Source organism: Schistocerca americana, chromosome X, assembly GCF_021461395.2.
Source record: "Schistocerca americana isolate TAMUIC-IGC-003095 chromosome X, iqSchAmer2.1, whole genome shotgun sequence".
Taxonomy (NCBI): domain Eukaryota; kingdom Metazoa; phylum Arthropoda; class Insecta; order Orthoptera; family Acrididae; genus Schistocerca; species Schistocerca americana.
Genome location: NC_060130.1, coordinates 102783565 through 102807378, shown reverse-complemented (window position 1 = coordinate 102807378; position 23814 = coordinate 102783565). Strand labels below are relative to the sequence as shown.

The 23814-nt window shown below is 44.0% G+C and overlaps 1 protein-coding gene across 3 annotated transcripts in view; it reads right to left on the bottom strand.

Annotated features, from left to right (window-relative positions):
- LOC124555624 (tetratricopeptide repeat protein 39B-like) overlaps positions 1–23814 on the bottom strand; it is a 296161-nt gene that overhangs the window by 261145 nt on the left and 11202 nt on the right. The window contains exon 1 of one of the 3 annotated variants that reach the window (XM_047129595.1): positions 6995–7115. The exons of the other annotated variants lie outside the window; for them this stretch is intronic. The gene's annotated coding sequence lies outside the window, so the exon portion shown is untranslated. Of the gene's footprint in view, positions 1–6994; positions 7116–23814 lie in introns of those variants that run through there. 3 annotated transcript variants of the gene reach the window in all.

Below are 23814 nucleotides of genomic sequence, written 5' to 3'. Positions count from 1 at the left end.
TCGAATACCGTTCAGGTGAAACCGCGATCATAACATTTAATTGTAAGTATAATAGTAGAAGATTTATGTGAGTGGTTTTCTAGAATGTGTCCGTGTATGCAAAGTCAGTTGTGGTATTGATTCGTGTTCCCATGTTAACAGTCGGAGTCTTCCGAATGCAGAGGCCTGTTGGAGTGTAGGAATGTATCAGAGTTAACTTTACCATCTGCTAGACGACCGAATAGCGAACTAATACTTAGTATGTGTTGGGCGGCTTTCGTGATCAGAAAGATTGTGCGTTTGCGGTGGAGCGTTATTCCCTCCCATGTAAATTGTTCGGTCGACCGCTTCTGCACATTTGGCGCCTTTATTTAGTTGCGGGAAGATAGACTGTGGTGTGTTGGACACACGTTTGCTTGTTCTCTAGACATGGGAAAGACATTAGTTGGCTTGTAAACAATATTGATCATCTGGAATCTGTTACATGACCGACTTCGGTATTCGAGAGTGCAAATATCAATTTACTCTATTTGTTTCTAGGTATTGAGTGGTCCAGATAACGCTCCTCATAGCTAAAGTTTCGGCTTTGTAGAGAAATAATTGCGAGTCTATATCTTGGGAATTATGTTGTGTGAGCGATCGGGAGGCTACTGCTGTGTGCTTGATATCGAGAAGTACTGCGATAATGAAATAATATTATCGTCAAAATAAGTGTGTTCTTGTAACTGACGAGACTGGAGATGGGTGTAGAAAAACAAGCAAACAGACAGGTCCGGGCTAGAAACAGTAGGGCATTTGTGTCGATGGGCGAAGGAGCCTGTCTTGGCACATCAGTTCTGAGAGTGACTTCGGTTCGCTGATGTAAAAGGGATGATTTTGTATTGTGGGGGATATGCATTGCATGTTTACTAGATCTAGACGGTACTCGGTGATATATTGCTGGAATGGAGATCGGTTTCACGGTCCAATATCCTTGCAAGTCTCGTGTGTATTTGATGATGTGTAGACAACTTTGCGAGGTATGGTTGTTGGTGCAATATGGTGATCAGTGTAAAATAGTTTGTTACCGCTGTTTGTCGTGTCTGTAGAATGACAGAAAAGGCTGACGATGCTTCCCTATAGGTGTCCGACCGTAGCAGCAACTGTAATATCCCGGGTTCGATTCCCGGCGGGGTCAGGGATTTTCTCTGCCTCGTGATGGCTGGGTGTTGTGTGATGTCCTTAGGTTAGTTAGGTTTAAGTAGTTCTAAGTTCTAGGGGACTGATGACCATAGATGTTAAGTCCCATAGCGCTCAGAGCCATTTGAACCATTTTGAATTGTAATATTTAATTGTAGTTATTCTGGTAAATATCTTCTTGGTTTCGAATATTCTTGGGAGTCTAGCACGAATTTTATGAGCTGTGGACAACTTTGCGGGTTCAACTGTCGGTGCAAAATGGTGATCAGTGTAAAACAGTTTATTACCGCTGAGTATGGCGTCTGTAGAAAGAACAGGTTGGGGGCGTATAGATTGAGGGAAGTGTCACTGTAATTTAGCAATTTCTGCAAAGTAAGCATATAAAGCCCCAGAAAGAATAGGTGCATGGTGCTTCGATACCGGCGGCGTTAGTAATTTGATTGGTGAATTCGATAAGAGCGAATCAGAATGCTAGATTCATTGTGGTGGGATATAGGAGCGGTGAGAACATTTGCAGTAATTGGTAGCAGGAAGTCTATCACGTTATATCCGGGAGGAAGACTGGATTAGGCGATATTTTCGTAAACAGGTTCGGTTAGGGTAGGAATTTTCAGGCATACGAGCTGAGTCAACAACAAAGCGAGCGTTAACTATTTCTGGGGCACTATAAAATTACGAAGTGCTGGAATTGGTTGATTTTTTTTAAATCAAAAAGCATCGTGACATAGGAATAGGATTGAGAATGTTTTAGATGACGCGGAGTCATTCAAGCTGGGGGCGGGTATGCGCGGCTGAACGCATGTGCCAACTCACTCTGTGCTATTCTGCCTTCAATGGTAAAGAGAAGTGGGGCCTGGAGATGCCTCAAATATAAGACTGGCGTGAACGTGCTTTGGAATGCTATGGTGTCAGTAAAACGGTGACAGTATAGAGGCATGCAGCTTTCACCGGTTTCCGACGACAGCGGCTCGGGGACTGTGACGCAGCGCGCGGGACCTGAGCTCCGGCGACCTCACTTTGTGCGGCCCTAACTGGACGACTGTGTGTGCTTTGACAGCTGATGGCCGTGTCAACTGCAAATGCGCACAGAACTACATTCTAACGTTTGCGCTCTGTAAGTATATCTTCGCTCCCGCCCGATCGCTTCATCATAGGCGTGTAGGTAAACACGTATTTGGATAGGAACTTCTCAGAAATGATGAATGAGATGTCGCCACTTCCGGGTGCGTGTGCGTGGTTTGACAGCTGACGGCCGAGCCACGTCGTTGGGCATGTCTATGCGCTCTATTGTACATGGGTTGGCTGAGGGTGCTTGCGGCCGTTGATTGAATTATTTTGCGAGGAGGTGCGTAGGCTGTGCTACGAGTTATTTGGACATACCTGTGGTGAATTATTTAGTAGGAGTATGAATGGCTGTAATTAAATTATTTGCGTAAATTAGGAGTTGTTTGCCTGTCTGCAGACTGTGTATTGTGAGCTCAAGCATAAGATGTAGAGTGTTTCGCTTCAGTGTGATAAATATATTCGATCTCTAAATAAAACGTTCGAAAGTAAATAGAGTGGACTTCTTCCTTACTTTCCCCAGCAGCCTAGCGCAGCCTGAGTAATTTTAGCATAATTCTCGCCCCTACAGACCACCATCTGCGATTAGGTCATAGGAAGGATGACAGTTCGATCTGATGGCAGTAATATGTACTATGTCAGTTGGACAGTAAATCTCGTGGTGGAGGAGCGCCTGCAAAATAAAGACTTGTGTTCAGATCTGTTTTCCCATCATTTCTCCCTACCATCTTGGATGACGCCATGTGCTGTGCACGTTAGAACAGGTTAGTGTACGTTGGCCCACCAACATGGGTCGGTAAGGGGGCGTGGTGCTGCGTTGAGGATCGTGGTTGAGAATTTAACTATTTGATTCCAAGTCCAGGTGGGTGTGGCATTGGTGAAAATTGATTCTAAGTGCTGGGTTCTATGAAGTCGAATCACGTGACTAATGCAGTAGCCGATAGGAGTGGAGCATTCTATGGGTGGGGGGTGCTAGGTCATGAATGAACACGCGATGATAGTGGGAAAATGTGGAACTTCTCATTTGAGTATTGAACTTGTAAATTGACTTATTGAATATGATTAAAAGTGAAATGGAATTAAGTACTTAGGTAATTGATAGGTTAGATGCGTGATGTGGGTGTTAGCATATTTACAGAAGACTATGTACAGTGCGTGTGTGGAGGTGGCAGCTGAGGGTATGTGACGTAAGCGGTCGGACGCCTGCAGGCCGGTGGCGCGGCGCGAGAGAGAACGGACGATGTCGTGTCATCATCTGACATCACGGTGGCGTCCTCTGGTGGTCACGATATGAAATAAGTCAGTTGGGCTCTGAAGCTCGCGGTGAACACACTGGGTGCAGTCATCTTGAATACCTGTACTTCTGTCATGATCTGACGTCAGGAGAACGCCCTCTGGTGGCACCGATATGAACTAAGCCAGTTGGAGTCCAGATCCAGTGGGGAACACACATGTTTGAAATTGGTTAAATAATAAAGATACGTCTTTTTCCCGCAATTTTCTTTGCTTAGTAGAGGTAGTTGTGGTGTGATGTAGTATCATGTTGGAATTTGTACTTCACGCCATTTTTCTGGGCGTGGGGGTCGTGGCACTTCCCCCCCCCCCCCCCCAAAATTCAAAACTTCCCGCCAAAATCCTCCATCTTGATTGACGTCATGGCCGCCATCTTGGATGACGAGAACGCCGCCATCTTGGATGACGTCATCGCCACCATCTTGGATGACGGTACTTTGAGGTGGAACGCAGGTTGTTCCAATACAACTGAGGACCAGGTCAATGATCCATCAATCGTCTGCTAATATTAAAGACCAGGAATTTGGAAGGCTATACTTAGTACGACAGGCCAACACAAGGTGACATTCCACCAATGTATGGGATTAAAAAAAGAGGGCCACCAAGCTTCACATTTCCATCTGATGGACGGATCCCCACCAACAGCGTAGCATGCCCTCACTTCATGAGACACTGCAGAGAGGTATGGAATTTAATCCAGGAAATTGGCGCCAAGACTAATGATCAGGGACTTTACGCCATCACTGTTCCTGTCCCCTCTGCCGTAAAGGCAAAGAGAAAGTTGTCAACAGCGCGCAGTGTGCCCCAACCGTCACTCAACGGCACGATCGTTGACCATCCAATCTCAAATTTGGTCTGATAGTAGGTAAGCTCGTATTTTGGTCACCAGACGACAGTGCAGAAATGTACAGAATGCCTTTCTGACGTAAAAAAAAAAACGGCATAAGCCCGGGCGTCGTTGCCTATGTACATTTTTACAGAGACGGTTTTCGTTCTCCAGAAACGATATAATGCGTGATCATAAAACATGTTCCATAATTCTACATGAGACTGACAGGAGCGATAGAAACCTATAATTATGTACCTCTGCACTGCGAGGATTGTTGAAAATGGGAATGATATGCGCTTTTTCTGGGCCATAGTACCCCGTCGTTGATCCAGCGACCTACGATAAAACTACCGCTAGAAGGTGAGCAAGTTGTTTCGTGTAATCTCTGTAGTATTTCACACGTATATCACCGGGGGGGGGGGGGGGGGGAGGGCGCACGAGTGTGGAAGCAGGTGCCTGAAGGGGATGTGTCTTGGTTTTTTAACTTGCTACCGGCTGAGGAACGATGCCAACATGCCTAGGCTCGATATCAGTTGAGGGAGCGAGGATTTGGCAACTTCGGTCGGCGATACCTTCAGGCTGTAGTTGTTTTTTTTGTGCCGGTACTGTATATTGTGAATCTTTATATTATTTTAGTTCTGGACCAGAGCACAACGACACTGAAGGGTATCAGCGGTGGCGTTATGAGCATTTGCCTTGGACACTAATTTGTAGGGCACTTCTCAACAAAACATAGCTGATGTGTGAACCACTGCGCCACCACGCTACTGTAGGTATAATACGAGGGGACTTCAAAAAGTAAGTTACGCATGTTGTCCGCGCTAAGACCGTTGCACAACAAGAGAGGCGCATCGTCAGAAGATAGTAAATGCTCTGCGTTTCCTGCTGACAGTTCGGCTGCAGTATGGATAACAGGTGCGTCAAGTTATGGGAATGAACTGGTGCGGCATCTGGAAATACGCGGGACAGTACCATTGTTGTGGAAACGTCTAAATTTTACACAGATTCACTGTAAAATTATGGCGGGTATTGAAACAAATACAATATCGTACACTATGTGATCAAAAGTATCCGGACACCTGGCTGAAAATGACTTACAAGTTCGTGACACCCTCCATAGGCAATGCCGTAATTCAATATGGTGTTGGTCAACTCTTAGTCCTGATGACAGCTTCCACCCTCGCAGGCATATGTTTAGTCAGGCGCTGGAAAGTTTCTTGGGGAATGGCAGCCCATTCTTCACAGAGTGCTGCACTGAGGAGAGGTCTCTATGTCGGTCGGTGAGGCCTGGCACGAAGTTGGCGTTCCAAAAGATCCTAAAGCTGTTCTATAGAATTCAGGTCACGACTCTGTGCAGGCTAGTCCATTACAGCGATATTATTGTCGTGCAACCATTCCGCCACAGGCAGTGCATTATAAACAGGCGCTCGATCGTGCTGAAAGATGCAATCGCCATCCTCGAATTGCTCTTCAACAGTGGAAAGCAAGAAGGTGCTGTAAACATAAATGTAGGCCTGAGCTGTGATAGTGCCACGCAAAACAACAAGGGGTGCAAGCCCCCTCCATGAAAAACACGACCACACCATAACACCACCGCCTCCGAAATTTTAATGTTGGCACTACACACACTGGCAGATGACATTCACCCGGCATTCGCCAAATCCACACCCTGCCATCGGATAGCCAGATTGTGTACCGTGATTCGTCATTCCACACAACGTTTTTCCACTGTTCAATCGACCGATGTTTACGCTCCTTACACCAAGCGAGGCGACGTTTAGCATTTACCGGCGTGATGTGTGTCTTATGAGCAGCCACTCGACCATGAAATCAAAGTTTTCTCACCTCCCGCCTAACTGTCATAGAACTTGCAGTGGATCCTGATGCAGTCTGGAATTCCTGTGTGATGGTCTCGATAGATGTCTGCCTATTACACATTACGACCCTCTTCAACTGTCGGCGGTCTCTGTCAGTCAACAGAGGTCGGCCAGTGCGCTTTTGTGCTGTACATGTCCCTTCAGGTTTCCACTTCACTATCACATATGAAACAGTGGACCTAGGGACGTTTAGGAGTGTGGAAATCTCGCGTACAGGCATATGACGCAAGTGACAACACCTTCGCAGTGCGTGAGTTCTGCGGAGTGTCCTACTCTGCTCTCTCGCGATGTCTAATGACTACTGAGGTCGTTGATATGGAGTACCTGGCATTAGGTGGCAGCACAATGCACCTAATATGAAAAACTTATGTTTTTGGGGGTGTCCGGATACTTATGATCACATGGTGTATGTAGCCATAGTGAAATGGTGCAAACTATGACCGAGGCCGCACAGACGTGGGTGATGCTCGGCGGAAAGGCAGCCCATCGACACCGACCACGGACGACAATCTCCAGGCAATCGAGGAACTGATTCGCAGCAATCGCTAATTTTTCGACGACGAGGACCTTCAGACGGCGACTCTGGAATGACTCAGAGACCGGGGGGGCGATTTCTATCGTCGACGAACTGAACGATTAGTAGGAAGTTCCGATCAGTGCTTACAGAGACTTGGTGCCTACGGTGAAAGACAGTCTCGCGTATCTGTGTCACTCTGAAGCGTATTGCAGTATTCAATTAATGTTACTTGGCCTGCCACAGTAATGCGTAACTTACTTTGTGAAGTCCCCTCGTACAGCGATAAGTGCACTCCGACACTCACTTGCACAATGAGCTGTAGAGATCCGATGGAAGTGTAGAAGCTGACAGTGTGGCAGTCTCTGCACAACTCCATGTGGAGGTGGCGCGATTTGTTATATAAGTTATCCTTGTCGGACTGGGCGTGTGCCTCGTGAGCGAGCGAACCCAGCACGCAAGTGTATGCTGTAACAGCGGAGGTTGCCTGGCAGCTCCTTTTCCTACACGACCTTGTTCTCGTTCCAGAACGAATTTTCACTCCGCGACGGAGTGTGCGCCGATCTGACACTTTCTGGCAGATTAAAACTGTGTGCCAGGCACGAACTCTGCCTCGGAACAGTTGCCTATCGCGGCCAAGTATTCCACCGACTGAACTATCCGAGGACGACTTGCGATCCGCCATCACAAGTTTACTTTCGCCAGTATATCATCTCCTACCTTCAAAACTTCACAGAATTGTCGTTCATATCTTGCCGCTCTAACACTACTGGTAAAAAGGGTATTGCGTAGACACTGCTTAGCCACAGGCTACAGGGTGAAAGACAAGGTCCCAGGTTAGAGCCCCGGTTTTAAGCTGCTAGGTAGTTTTCATTACTACTTCTGCTGCTGCTCATCGGCACACGGTACAATACGTCGCAGTTGGCCCTGAGAACTGTCAAGATGACAGGGAACAAATTATCCCCTGAAGTGTAGCACGATCTGCTATGTAGTTCCCTTGTACGATATGTAAATGCTACACAAGAAAACATAATGACGTCAAGTGGCAAGAGCATTCGTTGATTTTGGACGGAATGTCAGGAAGCAGGCAGACGAGACCTTTTCTACCTGTCGCTGTCTGGAAATTCCAAAAGGGGTTCGCCGCAAACTAACAGCACAAACTGAAGGCATTCCACCTTTCAGCACTGTACGTCTAGAAGAGATGGACAAAAATATAGAATACTAAATAGCCACAACATTACCATGCCTAATACGGTGTAGATATACGGCTGGTATTCAAAACAGCTTCCAGTCGTCTCGGAATGGATAAGTACAGGTCCTGTATGAATTTCAGGGGAGTCTTATATCATTCTTCCTACAAAATAGTGATACTTTCAGGCAACGATGGGGATCAATGATCATGCACCCTTCTCTCCAAAGTAGACCACAGATACAGAGACCTGATGACTGTGCTGGCTGGGGGACATGCGACAATCCATCCTTATATTCACAAAACTAGTCCTGGACGATGTGAGCTGTGTAAACAGAGGTCCAGTCGTCTTGAAACACAGCATCACCGTTGGGGAAACAAACATTGTACCCTGGGATGGACGTGGTCAGCCAAACTGGTCACATAATCCTTGGCAGTAATGCAACTTTGCAGAGCAGCCCTGGGGCCCATGGAATACTGTTATATGACTGTCCAAATAACCACCGAACGCGGAACATGTTTCACTCTTGGGACGTAAACCAGGCTAGAAGCCAGAAACTGAAAAAAAAGACTCGTGCAACTAAATGACATTCTTCCATTTCTTTACAGTCCAGGTTTTATTGTTTCGGCACCATGTTTTCCTGTTACAAGCATTTTCATCACTAATGTGTGGTTTTCAAATTACAACTCAAACTGAAATTCCCAGCTTATGGAGATCGCATCGTTTTGTTTTGGTGCTGGCAAGTTACGCGAGTACGACATTCAATTTTGCAGTGACTTCTACAGCTGTCGTCGTCTTACTTTTCGGCACAATCCTCTTCTACTTCTACATGGTTACTCTGCAATTCACACTTAAGTGCCTGGCACAGGGTTCATCGAACCGTTTTCATATTACTTCTCTACTATTCCACTCTCAAATGGCGCGTGGGAAAAAGGAAAACCTAAATCTTTCCGTTCGAGCTCTGATTTCTATTATTTTATTATGATGATCATTTCTCCCTACGTAGGTGGGTGTCAACAAAATATTTTCGCATTCGCAAGAGAAAGTTGGTGATTGAAATTTCGTAAATAGATCTCGCCGGAAAAGAAAACGCCTTTGTTTCAGTGACTGCCACCCCAACTCGCGTATCATATCAGTGACACTCTCACCCCCTATTGCGCGATAACACGAAACGAGCTGCCGTTCTTTGCACTTTTTCGATGTCCTCAGTCAATCCTACCTGGTAAGGATCTCACACCGCGCAGCAACATTCCAGCAGAAGACGGACAATGCAATGTAAGCTGTCTCTTTAGTGGGTTTGTCGCATCATCTAAGTGTTCTGCCAACAAAGTGCAGTTTTTGTTTCGCCTTCTCCACAATATTATCTATGTGGTCTTCCCAATTTAAGTTGCTCGTAATTGTGATTCCTAGGTATTTAGTGGAATTGAAAGTCATTAGATTTGTGCGATTTATCGTATACCCAAAAGTTATCGGATTTCTTTTAGTACCTATGTGGATGACCTCGCGCTTTTTTTTTGTTTAGCGCCAATTGCCACTTTTCGCACCATGCAGAAATTCTCTCTAGGTCATTTTGTAATTGGAATTGATCGTCTGATGATTTTACCAGACGGTAAATTACAGCGTCATCTGCATCTACATGATTACTCTGCAATTCACATTTAAGTGCTTGGCAGAGGGTTCATCGAATCACAATCATACTATCTCTCTACCATTCCACTCCCGAACAGCGCGCGGGAAAAACGAACACCTAAACCTTTCTGTTCGAGCTCTGATTTCTCTTATTTCATTTTGATGATCATTCCTATCTATGTAGGTTGGGCTCAACAAAATATTTTCGCATTCGGAAGAGAAAGTTGGTGACTGAAATTTCGTAAATAGATCTCGCCGCGACGAAAAACGTCTTTGCTTTAATGACTTCCATCCCAACTCGCGTATCATATTTGCCACACTCTCTCCCCTATTATGTGATAATACAAAACGAGCTGCCCTTTTTTGCACCCTTTTGATGTCCTCCGTCAATCCCACCTGGTAAGGATCCCACACCGCGCAGCAATATTCTAACAGAGGACGACCGAGTGTAGTGTAAGCTGTCTCTTTAGTGGACTTGTTGCATCTTCTAAGTGTCCTGCCAATGAAACGCAACCTTTGGCTCGCCTTCCCCACAATATTATCTATGTGGTCTTTCCAACTGAAGTTGTTCGTAATTTTAACACCCAGGTACTTAGTTGAATTGACAGCCTTGAGAATTTTACTATTTATCGAGTAATCGAATTCCAACGGATTTCTTTTTGAACTCATGTGGATCACCTCACACTTTTCGTTATTTAGCGTCAACTGCCACCTGCCACACCATACAGCATTTTTTTCTAAATCGCTTTGCAACTGATACTGGTCTTCGGATGACCTTACTAGACGGGAAATTACAGCATCATCTGCGAACAACCTAAGAGAACTGCTCAGATTGTCACCCAGGTCATTTATATAGATCAGGAACAGCAGAGGTCCCAGGACGCTTCCCTGGGGAACACCTGATATCACTTCAATCTGCAAACAATCTAAGGGGGCTGCTCAGATTATCACGTAGATCATTTATGTAAATCAGGAACAGCAGAGTGCCTATGACACTACCTTGCGGAACGCCAGATATCACTTCTGTTCTACTCGATGATTTTACCGTCCATCACTACGAACAGTGACCTCTCTGAGAGGAAATCACGAATCCAGTCTCACAACTGAGACGATACTCCATATGCACGCAATTTGATTAATAGTCGCTTGTGAGGAACGGTATCAAAAGCCTTCCGGAAATCTAGGAATTTGGAATCGATCTGAGATCCCTTGTCGACAGCACTCATTACTTCATGGGAATAAAGAGCTAGCTGTGTTGCAAAACAACGATACTTTCTGAATCCGTGTTGGTTATGTATCAATAAATCATTTTCTTCAAGGTGATTCATAATGTTCGAGTACAGTAAATGCTCCAAAATCCTACTGCAAATCGCGGTCAGTGACATGGGTCTGTAATTCAATGGGTTACTCCTATTTCCTTTCTTGAATATTGGTGTGACCTGTGCTACTTTCCAGTCTTTAGGAACATACCTTTCATCAAGTGGCTGCGTACTCCGAAAGCAACCTGATTGGTATACCATCTGGACCGAAAGACTTGCCTTTCTTAAGCGACCGTCCGTCATTATCAGTCAACATACCCTTCCGTCCGCGTTGTGACTTAGCGGTTGTATTTTCCCGCTTTCCCTGTAGACGCTGTATAAATCTTCGACATGACGCCTAGTGAAACACCAGACACTGCGGCTTCCTCGGTTACAGAAGCACCCATCACACGAGCACCAACTTAGTTCCGACACAATGCACTCACAACTACACACAACACTGTTCTGATCACGACTGACGCTAGCAACATACTCGTATTAAGGACACACAACGTATGCTGCTCTTGGTGGTCAAATAAACAGCGCAACGTGTAGGATTGGCTAGCATCTGCATTTATGTTCAAGCACACATTTCTCGCAGTGTTTCCATGTTTGTCTCCAACCCCTATACATCTGTGCGGTGTGTGACGGAGGATGCAGGATGTACCAAATAATTTACCTCTCCTCGCTCCATCCGTGGATGGTGCACGGTAGAAAAGACTGTCGGCATCTCTTTGTATAAACCCCAAGTTATCTAGTATTACGTTCTTGTTGATGACGTGACAAGCCTTGACATCGGCTCTCGCGGCTCTGAAAATAATGCTCTGTCTGCAGCCCTAGGCAACTAATACACTTTCACTCTGTGCTCCTCTGCGTCGTCGTCCTCGTCGTACGACTTTCAGTTGCCCGAAGTCTCACACATTCGCACCATCGATACCAACAATATGTTGTACGCCTGCGGGCCTATACATCCGACGTGCAATCACATTCCATTATGTTGGAATATTTAAGCGAAGTCGTACGACCCCTCAGTTACGTGCAATCGAGACGGAAAAGCCGTTTAGCTTCATTTACGAACACAAACTATTGTGCCCAGAGTGATTCCAAATATTACTGCCCTGACCAGCAAAGAGCTGAATGGTTGGAAACTTCCTCAGAAATGAACTTGCTCTGTATGTGTTATTAACATAGCCTCCAAGTTAACAGGAGTATTTTGAAAGTTGGTTTTATTACATGGCATTAGACTGTTACGCTGATTTAGTAAGATGATAATATAAATTATTCGCAGTGTTTTTAGCGTCAACGACACGGAGTATTTACAGTGATAAATTTCAAAATTACGTCGTTATTCATATCACTTTCCGAAAAAGTCTAAAATAGCGCTCTTAACAGTTTTGAATTCCAGCAATATGAAAAAAATATTATTTTAATTTTTTTTTTTTTTTTTTACAAAAGTAATCTCTAGTATCACAATAAGCAACGAATACAAGATGAAATTTGCAAAAAGTAAATAATCAACTGTTTTAAGGAGGTGGTTCCACTTTGGAACCACCGGGATATACAGTTTCCACACGCCCATGATTTAATGTGATATATTTGAAAACAATCCCACATCTCGAAACTTCGATGAAATCATAGCGCCTAAGACAATTACAGGTCTAAATAACAAGTAAAAATTGGTCTAAAATTTAATAAATTTATATCAGAAGTAAATACTGACCCCATGGTTCCATTTCAAAACCAGTAGTAAAAACTCAAATTTATGTTACAATAACCTTAGATATAAATACGTTCACTGTCAGTGATCTCAGTATGACTAATAGAAAAAATATGTCAAAATCTCCTACAATCATGTAGCACAATCTCCGCGCCGACTGTTGCCTTGAACACTGTCAATGACTGTTATAATGCACTAAATTCGTAGAAGTACCACAGTACGCAACTAGATGTCTGTATTGCAATAGCATCGTCAGTTTCCATGTGAAAGACACTGGTACTTCAAACAGAAGATTAATAAAATGGTGGTTTGAGGCAGAAACCAGTGGTACTCAAACCGTTAAATAAGAGACACTGCAACATATCTCCATCAAGACACTTCACCAGGGACTCTTTCACACTCTTGCACTGTTGTTGAACCGAATCAGTTCTCATGAACTACAGTTTTGAATGTATCTCTCTCTTAACCTATATCCTAACACCTTGGTTTCCACGTGGGTTGCATAGCTGTCTGACAATAACTAAGGACCCACACAGGCGGCATATAAATTTTATTCTAATATTCGCACGATAAGAGCTTTCTTCAAAAGCCTTCAATAACACCCGCAATTTGCTGGACATTGCAGCAAACACACACACTTAAAATTTTTTAGCCTCTGACACATGCTTGTTGAACTTCCTAACTTGAAATTACATACTTGTCAGAATGGAGTCACATTTTTCTATTTTTTTGTTCTAAAGCAGAAAGGGGGAAGAGTTTAACGTCCCGTCGACGACGAGGTCATTCGAGACGGAGCACAAGCCTGGATCGGGGAAGGGTGGGAAAAGAAACTGAACGTACCTTTTCCTAAAAGATAAGCGAATGAAAACGTAAACCTGAATAGCCGGACGGGAGTCTGAGCCAACTTCTTCCTGTATGTGAGTCCAGTGTCTTTCACCACTGCGCCACCTCGCTCGGCCAGTCAAGTTAACTGTAGAACCTATCACGACTGTTATTTACATAATACCACGTATAGTGTCAATACAGTAAGTTGTCCTCTCCTTTTATGCAGCACCTTCGTCCAATACTTCTTCCTTTTTCTGCGCCGCCTTAGTCTTCGTCTAAAAAAAGAGAATTGTAAAGGTAAGGGAACAGGTACAATATGTTGTTTGTCAAGCATGGGACAGTCTGACGAATACGTGAGAGTAAGTCGTACTACTACGGCCGTACGATATCATAGCTAGTTTACATTCAGCCTTAAAACAAAGACTTTTTCCAACGATCCCTGTAGTAGTGGCCTCAAATGACTTATGGGGGGGGGGGGGGGGGGGGGCGGAGAATCCCTTTTCGTCTTCGGTGCTTCTACAGGTCACGTTTAAACTCATTCACTCAAAAGTAATCTGGCTTAATTGTTTATGCAGAGTTTCCATGTACTTCATCAAATCTGACAAGCAATTAAGTCCTTAAAAATTAATTACACACATCAAAAAAAGTTTTGCATCACCTCGGTTTCGAGAGCTCCGGAACCTGTACGGCCAATTAGATAGAGATCAACATAAACATCATTTCCGCCCTTTTTATTGCTCATGAAAGCCACACATTGCATGTTGTACCACCATATAGCGAGACCGTCAGAGGTGGTGGTCCAGATTGCTGTGCACACCGATATCTCTAATACCCAGTAGCACGTCCGCTTGCATTGATGCATGCCTGTATTCGTCGTGGCATACTATCAACAAGTTCATCAAGGAACTGTTGCTCCACATTGTCACACCCCTCAACGGCGATTCGGCGTAGATCCTTCAGAGTGGTTGGTGGATCACGTCGTCCGTAAATAGCCCTTTTCAATCCATCTCAGGCATGTTCGATGGGGTTCATGTCCGGAGAACATGTTGGCTATTCTAGTCGAGCGATGTCGTTATCCTGAAGGAAGTCATTCACAAGATGGGCACGACGGAGGCGCGAATTGTCGTCCAAGAAGACGAATGCCTCGCCAATATGCTGCCGATATGGAGGCACTATCGGTTAGGAGGATGGCATTCACGTATCGTACAGCCGTTACGGCGCCTTCCATAACCACCAGCGGCGTACGTCGGCCGCCGATAATGCCACCCCAAAACAGCAGGGAACCTTCACCTTGCTCCACTCGCTGGACAGTGTGTCTAATGCGTTCAGCCTGACAGGGTTGCCTCCAAACATGTCTCCTGCGATTGTCTGCTTGAATGCATATGCGACACTCATTGGTGACGAAAACGTTATGTCAATCCTGAGCGGTCAATTCGGCATGTTGTTGGGCCCATCTCTACCGCTCTGCACGGTGTCGTGGTTGCAAAGATGGACCTTGTTGTGGGTTGGCAGGAGAGCCAACACCGTTTTATTAGAGGAAGCCGAAAGGCACGCGTTTTAGCTCACGCAGGCTGGCGTGAGGTCTGGAACAGGTCAAGGAAATTAGAATTTAGAAAAACGGACGTAGCTGGTGGAATACTTAACTTTAATCCATTAATGATGAGCGTCGCTCTTGACTGTACATGATTCATAATATCAATAGTAACTGGTAATGGCGCCTTGCTAGGTCGTAGCAAATGACGTAGCTGAAGGCTACGCTAACTATCGTCTCGGCAAATGAGAGCGTATTTTGTCAGTGAATCATCGCTAGCAAAGTCGGTTGTACAACTGGGGCGAGTGCTAGGAAGTCTCTAGTCCTGCCGTGTGGCGGCGCTCGGTCTGCAACCACTGATAGTGGCGATACGCGGGTCCGACGTATACTAACGGACCGCGGCCGATTTAAAGGCTACCACCTAGCAAGTGTGGTGTCTTGCGGTGACACCACAGACCTCGCCATGGACGTCGGGAGTAAAGTTGCGCATCATGCAACCTATTGCGAACAGTTTGAGTCGTAACACGACGTCCTGTGGCTGCACGAAAAGCATTATTCAATATGGTGGCGTTGCTGTCACGGTTCCTATGAGCCATAATCCGTAGGTAGCGGTCATCCACTGCAGTAGTAGCCCTTGGGCGGCCTGAGCTAGGCATGTCATCGGCAGTTCCTGTCTCTCTGTATATCCTCCATGTCGGAACATCACTTTGGTTAACTCCGAGACGCTTGGACACTTCCCTTGTTAAGAGCCCTTCCTGGCACAAAGGAACAAGGTGGACGCGATCGAACCGCGGTACTGACCGTCTAGGCATGGTTGAACTACAGACAACACGAGCCGTGTACCTCTTTCCTGGTGGAACGACTGGAACTGATCGGTTGTCGGACCCCCTCCATGTAATCGGCGCTGCTCATACATGGTTGTTTACATCTTTGGACTGGTTTAGTGGCATCTCTGAAGAGTCAAAGGGACTGTGTTGTGATACTATATCCACAGTGAACGTCTATCTTCAGCAGTTCCGGGAACTGGGGTTATGCAAAACTTTTTTTGATGTGTGTATTTAACAAATGGTTCAAATGGCTCTGAGCACTATGGGACTCAACTGCTGAGGTTATTAGTCCCCTAGAACTTAGAACTAGTTAAACCTAACTAACCTAAGGACATCACAAACATCCATGCCCGAGGCAGGATTCGAACCCGCGACCGTAGCGGTCTTGCGGTTCCAGACTGCATTTAACAGCACGAATCTTTATATACGGAGGGTGTCCCACAATTCATGTTACACACTTACATAGCTGGCAGAGGGGACTTAGTAGTTGAAGTGTTACATGAGAACACAAGTCTGGAAACTTCATCCAACGACGGTACAGATCGTCGATGTTGTAGGTGCCAACGCCTGTAAATGTATGTACATACAGGGTGATTCCATGATGATATTACAAATTGTCAAATATGATTGAGAAGGATAAATGTATCATTTTGAGCTAAGGGTCCCTGTACCGGAAAGGAACGAGTTATAATCGCAACCAAACTGATACTTCTATCAATGAAATACATGCACCGGTACTGTTGTTGCCAAGATCGTAGGGAAAGCAGCTTTCAGATGTGACAGTTTGGACCAAAACAAGGAAAAAGCGTCAAATAAACATGGGTTCTAAAATGATTAGCTGAGGAGCTATGAGAACTTGCTCATGTTCGCTGGTGTGAAACACATCTCCTGTATTAGACAAGTGCTCGTAGCTCATAAGGTGTGCATTTTACAGCCCATGTTTAATAAACTTTTTACCTTGTTTTGGTCCATACCACCACCTCTGAAAGCTGCCTACTCTACAATTTTATCAACAACAGTACCAGTATATGTATTCCAGTGTCAGAGGTATCAGAATGATTTTCGCCTGCAACTTTCGACTCGTTCGTTTCCGAATCAGGAACCCTTACCTCAAATTGATACATTGATACTTTATCATCCTTGAAAGTCTGTAGTATCATCACCACCATCATTATTATTATAGAATCACCCTGTATATACATTTATAGGCGCAGTTTCCGGAAAAGGGTCCTACGTAAAGCTTGAGCCATTAAGTCCCTTCTACAACCTCTACAAGAGTGTCACCCGAATTGTTAAACACCCTGTGTAATGTTCCGTAGCAGGTGTTATACTAGCCACTTCAGCTAGAAGTTCGCATTTATTTCTCACAACGTGACACATACAGTTCAAACTTCGTTTACGACGGTTAACTGAATCGTTCTTAGACCTATCAACGACAGCGTCTTACGACAAAATTCTCTGTCATTTTACAAACTTACCAAAATTTAACTGGTATAGTAGTAATACACAGGGTGATTCTTATCAACGTTTAAAAAGCACCCGAATCAAGGTAGACGCCGCTGCGACAATTAAAGACACACGAGGCCGCAAATTTCGGGAAATACCTCACAAGTTCGTAACAAATCTTGAACATATGACGTCACCAGCGCTTCGGCTTGTCGATCCTACACGAGCCGGTAGGGGCAGCGCTACACATCGCTGCAAATTTTTGTGATCTGCTGTAAAAGTAGGAGTTACAAAATTATTGTTCTCGCTGTAGCCACGCAAAAGCTGTCCTCATTGTGTGTTTCTTTTCTTTTGTCCCTTTTTGTTTACAGACATTTAGCAAAGAACACATAGATCATTTACTGGTGACGACGGAACTCGGAAACTTAAATTCGTTTACTTTTGACTCAACACATTAGGTTTTTGTTGTTCTGTACTTCACAATAAACTAGCGGAGACCCTTAAATAAAACAGAAAATCTTACCTCAATGTAGCCACATAACTGTCTAATGCAGTGAAAGAAAAAATACTGTCTTTCAGAAGCAAGGCTTGAACCCTGAGCCCCACGCGCTGAAGTAGCGCACTCAAGCCCGGAGCCACACTGACGTGGTGTTGGGATGACCACGTGCGACAGACCGATAGGCTCAACTGCTGCACTGCGCCGACGTCACATGTCAACATTTGTCATCCTCTTTTGGGGTATTTCCCTACATTTGAGGCCCCTTTTGTCTTAAATCATATGTCTCAGCCGTCTCTTCGGAGTTTTTTTAAACGTGAATAAGAATCACCCTCTGTAGTACGCTATCTTAACGTAATTAAATACCGAGCGAGGTGGTGCAATAGTTAACATACTGGACTCGCATTCGGGAGGACGACGCTTCAAATTCGCATCCGGCCATCCTGATTTAGATTTTCCGTGATTTCCCTAAATCGCTTAACGCAAATGCTGGGATGATTCCTTTGAAAGGGCACTGCCAACTTCCTTTCATCCTTCCCTAATCCAATGGGACCGGCGACCTTGCTGTTCGGTCCCCTCCCCTAGACCGACTAACTAACCAACGTAATTAATTGAAGCCAACTCATGTCACCTGAACTGGAACTGAAATAATAATACTGCATGTAGTGATGCCACAGTAAATGCGCTACATAAAACACGTGCCTGTATTTCACTGTCGACAGTACTCATTTCCGAGTCATACTGTCCATAAAGAATTAAAATCTGGGAGCAACTCCACGATGGATTTCTAGGTAAAACCACCAGTGTGCTGACAACAGGGTTCACTTTGTGCCTCCATTTAAAACGCGTAATCGTCCATAAAAATATGCCTTTGTCAATGTTGGCCACGCTATATAGTTACACTGGAATAAAACATATAACTGTGATGCTGCACTGCCGCCGCCCCCCCCCCCCCCCCCCCCCGCACAAAAATCAAAAATGGTAGAAGAAACGAGGCTTCACAGGTTGATAGAGTATGTGATGTTATTCCAGTAATTACAAAATCAAATGTAATGTCTACAACTTGGCAGTATGAGTTCATTTATCAGCATGACGTCGTACTCCCTCTGGTCCTAATACGTGCATCGATTCGGTTAGGAGAGTGAAAGCCGTTCTATTCTGAGAAAACTGGCCAACAACTGTTGTAACTCGTTCTTGATAGCCTATATAAAGGTACTAGGACGATGATATATCTGGGGATCTTGTTGACCATAGGAGCACCTCAACATCAAGCAGATAGTTTACAGACACACATGCCATGTGTGGACGAGTATTGTCCTGTTTGTGTCGACCGTGTTCCCTCAATCACTACCAGTTGTGATCTGAAGTCATATCCGATGGCTCCTCCCACCATTGCACCAGGAGTAACACGGCTGTGCCTCTCCGAAACAGTTGAAAACTGGTAAAATAATAAACTCACTGAAAAGTAAAAGCTCTTACGTAGTTGATGGCATTTCCAGCAAGGTACTTAAAGCTTGTTCCCCACAGATAAGTAGGATTCTCAGCCACGTACGTAATAGCTCTTTAGAGCAGGGTGTTTTCCCAGATAGACTGAAATATGCCATTGTAAAACCATTGCATAAAAAGGGGGATACGTCGGATGTCAACAACTACCGCCCAATCTCTCTTCTGACAGCTCTATCAAATTTTTTTGAGAAAGTAATGTATTCAAGAGTAGCCTCCCATATTTGTAAAAATAAAGTACTAACAAAATGTCAGTTTGGTTTTCAGAAAGGCTTTTCACCAGAAAATGCTATATACGTTTTCACCGATCAAATATTAAATGCTCTGAATAACCGGACATCACCCATTGGTATTTTTTGTGATCTCTCAAAGGTCTTTGATTGTGTAAATCATGGAATTCTTTTAGATAAGCTAAATCATTATGGTTTGAGTGGGGCAGTGCACAAATGGTTTAATTCATACTTAACTGGAAGAATGCAGAAAGTTGAAATAAGTGGTTCATGTAATGTTAAAACAACAGCTGATTTCTCAAACTGGGGGGCTATCAAGTACGGGGTCCCACAGGGTTCGGTCTTAGGTCCTTTACTGTTCTTGATATACATTAATGACTTACCATTCCACATTGATGAAGATGCAAAGTTAGTTCTGTTTGCTGATGATACAAGTATAATAACAACATCCAAAAACTAAGAACTAAGTGATGTAATTGTAAATGATGTTTTTCACAAAATTATTAAGTGGTTCTCAGCAAACGGACTCTCTTTAAATTCTGATAAAACACAGTATATACAGTTCCGTACAGTAAATGGCACAACTCCAGTAATAAATATAGACTGTGAACATAAGTCTGTAGCTAAGGTAGAATTTTCAAAATTTTTAGGTGTGTCCATTGATGAGAGGTTAAACTGGAAGCAACACATTGATGGTCTGCTGAAACGTCTGAGTTCAGCTACGTATGCTATTAGGGTTATTGCAAATTTTGGTGATAAGAATCTCAGTAAAATAGCTTACTATGCCTACTTTCATTCACTGCTTTCGTATGGCATATTCTGGGGTAATTCATCGTTGAGTAGGAAAGTATTCATTGCTCAAAAACGTGTAATCAGAATAATTGCTGGAGCCCACCCACGGTCATTCTGCAGACATCTATTTAAGGATCTAGGGATCCTCACAGTAACCTCACAGTATATATATATATATATATATATATATATATATATATATATATATATATATATATATATATATATATATTCACTTATGAAATTTGTTGTTAATAATCCAACCCAGTTCAAAAGTAATAGCAGTGTGCATAGCTATAACACCAGGAGAAAGGATGATCTTCACTATGCAGGGTTAAATCTGACTTTGGCACAGAAAGGGGTAAATTACGCTGCCACAAAAGTCTTTGGTCACCTACCAAACAGCATCAAAAGCCTGACAGATAGCCAACAAACATTTAAAAATAAATTAAAAGAATTTCTAGATGACAACTCCTCCTACTCATTGGCTGAATTTTTAGATATAAATTAAGGTCTCCGATCAATGGTGCGGAATAACAACGTTGCAAGTGGCTTATTTCTTGTACTCGGATAGCAGGTGCAGATATGAGATTATAATGTGCGTGGTACTCAGTAATGCGATCCTCCCTTTTAGCGGTCAGACGTCATCGCCTGGAACACTGACGACGTTCCCATGCTGTCTAACATCGCGACACTCTTACAAACGAATGTCCTACAAATCTGAATACTGCACGTTTCGACCAGCGGCCAAATGAGACCCACAATGGGGACACTTTCAAACTCTCGCTGGTACACGGCATCTCCGTGTAATTTATAGTGATCACTCAATATCTGACGCTGTTCAAATCACTTATACACGGTCTGTTCAAAAAAAATCCCGAACTTTGTCCACAAAAAATTTTTCTACACTTACCTTTTACTTTGAGGGATGAAGCAGTGAAGGCAGCAGAGGATCAAGTAGGTAAAAAGACGAGGGCTAGTAGAAATCCTTGGGTGACAAAAGAAATATTGAATTTAATTGATGAAAGGAGAAAATATAAAAATGCAGTAAATGAAGCAGGCAAAAAGGAATACAAACCTCTCAAAAATGAGATCGACAGGAGGTGCAAAATGGCTAAGCAGGGATGGCTAGAGGACAAATGTAAGGATGTAGAGGCTTATCTCACTAGGGGTAAGATAGATACTGCCTACAGGAAAATTAAAGAGACCTTTGGAGAAAGGAGAACCACTTGTATGAATATCAAGAGCTCAGATGGAAACCCAGTTCTAAGCAAAGAAGGGAAAGCAGAAAGGTGGAAGGAGTATATAGAGGGTCTATACAAGGGCGATGTACAATATTATGGAAATGGAAGAGGATGTAGATGAAGACGAAATGGGAGATGCGATACTCCGTGAAGAGTTTGACAGAGCACTGAAAGACCTGAGTCGAAACAAGGCCCCCGGAGTAGACAACATTCCATTGGAACCACTGACGGCCTTGGGAGAGCCAGTCATGACAAAACTCTACCATCTGGTGAGCAAGATGTATGAAACAGGCGAAATACCCTCAGACTTCAAGAAGAATATAATAATTCCAATCCCAAAGAAAGCAGGTGTTGACAGATGTGAAAATTACCGAACTATCATTTTAATAAGTCACAGCTGCAAAATACTAACGCGAATTCTTTACAGATGAATGGAAAACCTAGTAGAAGCCGACCTCGGGGAAAATCAGTTTGGATTCCGTAGAAATGTTGGAGTACGTGAGGCAATACTGACCTTACGACTTATCTTAGAAGCTAGATTAAGGAAAGGCAAACCTACGTTTCTAGCATTTGTAGACTTAGAGAAAGCTTTTGACAATGTTGACTGGAATACTCTATTTCAAATTCTGAAGGTGGCAGGGGTAAAATACAGGGAGCGAAAGGCTACTTACAATTTGTACAGAAACCAGATGGCAGTTATAAGAGTCGAGAGACATGAAAGGGAAGCAGTGGTTGGGAAGGGAGTAAGACAGGGTTGTAGCCTCTCCCCGATGTTATTCAATCTGTATATTGAGCAAGCAGTAAAGGAAACAAAAGAAAAATTCGGAGTAGGTATTAAAATCCATGGAGAAGAAATAAAAACTTTGAGGTTCGCCGATGACATTGTAATTCTGTCAGAGACAGCAAAGGACTTGGAAGAGCAGTTGAGCGGAATGGATAGGGTCTTGAAACGAGGATATAAGATGAACATCAACAAAAGCAAAACGAGGATAATGGAATGTAGTCGAATTAAGTCGGGTGATGCTGAGGGAATTGGATTAGGAAATGAGACACTTAAAGCAGTAAAGGAGTTTTGCGATTTGGGGAGCAAAATAACTGATGATGGTCGAAGTAGAGAAGATATAAAATGTAGACTGGCAACGGCAAGGAAAGCGTTTCTGAAGAAGAGAAATTTGCTGACATCGAGTATAGATTTAAGTGTCAGGAAGTCATTTCTGAAAGTATTTGTATGGAGTGTAGCCATGTATGGAAGTGAAACATGGACGATAAATAGTTTGGACAAGAAGAGAATAGAAGCTTTTGAAATGTGGTGCTACAGAAGAATGCTGAAGATTAGATGGGTAGATCACATAACTAATGAGGAAGTATTGAATAGGATTGGGGAGAAGAGAAGTTTGTGGCACAACTTGACCAGAAGAAGGGATCGGTTGGTAGGAAATGTTCTGAGGCATCAAGGGATCACCAATTTAGTATTGGAGGGCAGCGTGGAGGGTAAAAATCGTAGAGGGAGACCAAGAGATGAATACACTAAACAGATTCAGAAGGATGTAGGTTGCAGTAGGTACTGGGAGATGAAGAAGCTTGCACAGGATAGAGTAGCATGGAGAGCTGCATCAAACCAGTCTCAGGACTGAAGACCACAACAACAACAACAACAACAACCTTTTACTTGTTTTGCATAATCGCCTTAGAATTACTCTCCTCCACACCGCTCCCAACGCCGTTTTCACACCCGGAAGCAGTCTAGGTACGCCTTTTGCTGGATCGCGCGCAGCGCAGTTTGCGAATTTTCTTTTAACTCGTCTGTCGTTGCAAATCTTTGTCCTTTCAACGTATCTACATCATGACTGCAGACCCACGTCTCATCAACAGTTATGATTTTAAGAAATATCTCTTTCTCATTCGCGTGATCCCAAAGCTGTTCACAAAACGCGAGACGAAGGTCTTTTTGGTCTTGACTCGTGGGCTGTGGGACGAAGTTGGCGGCAACACGATGCTTAGATGACGTGTCAAGATTTCATGACATGATCCAACTGAAATGATACATTCTTTTGCAATCTCTCGGACAGGCAGCTTCGATTGGCACACACAATTTCATTGACTTTCCTGACATGAGCGTCGTCGGTAGACGTCGAAGGATGTCCTAAGAAATGGTCGCCTTTAACTTCCTTCCGGCCATTTTAAAACCGTGCAAACCGTTCTTCCCACAGAGTACGGCTTAAGCACTCATTTCCGTACGCTTTCTGCAACATTTCGTGCGTCCCTGCAAAGGTTTTCTCGAGTTTCACGCAAAATTTAGTGCAGACGCTTTGTTCCACTGACTGACATCTCGAAACGCGCAAACTGTGCGATA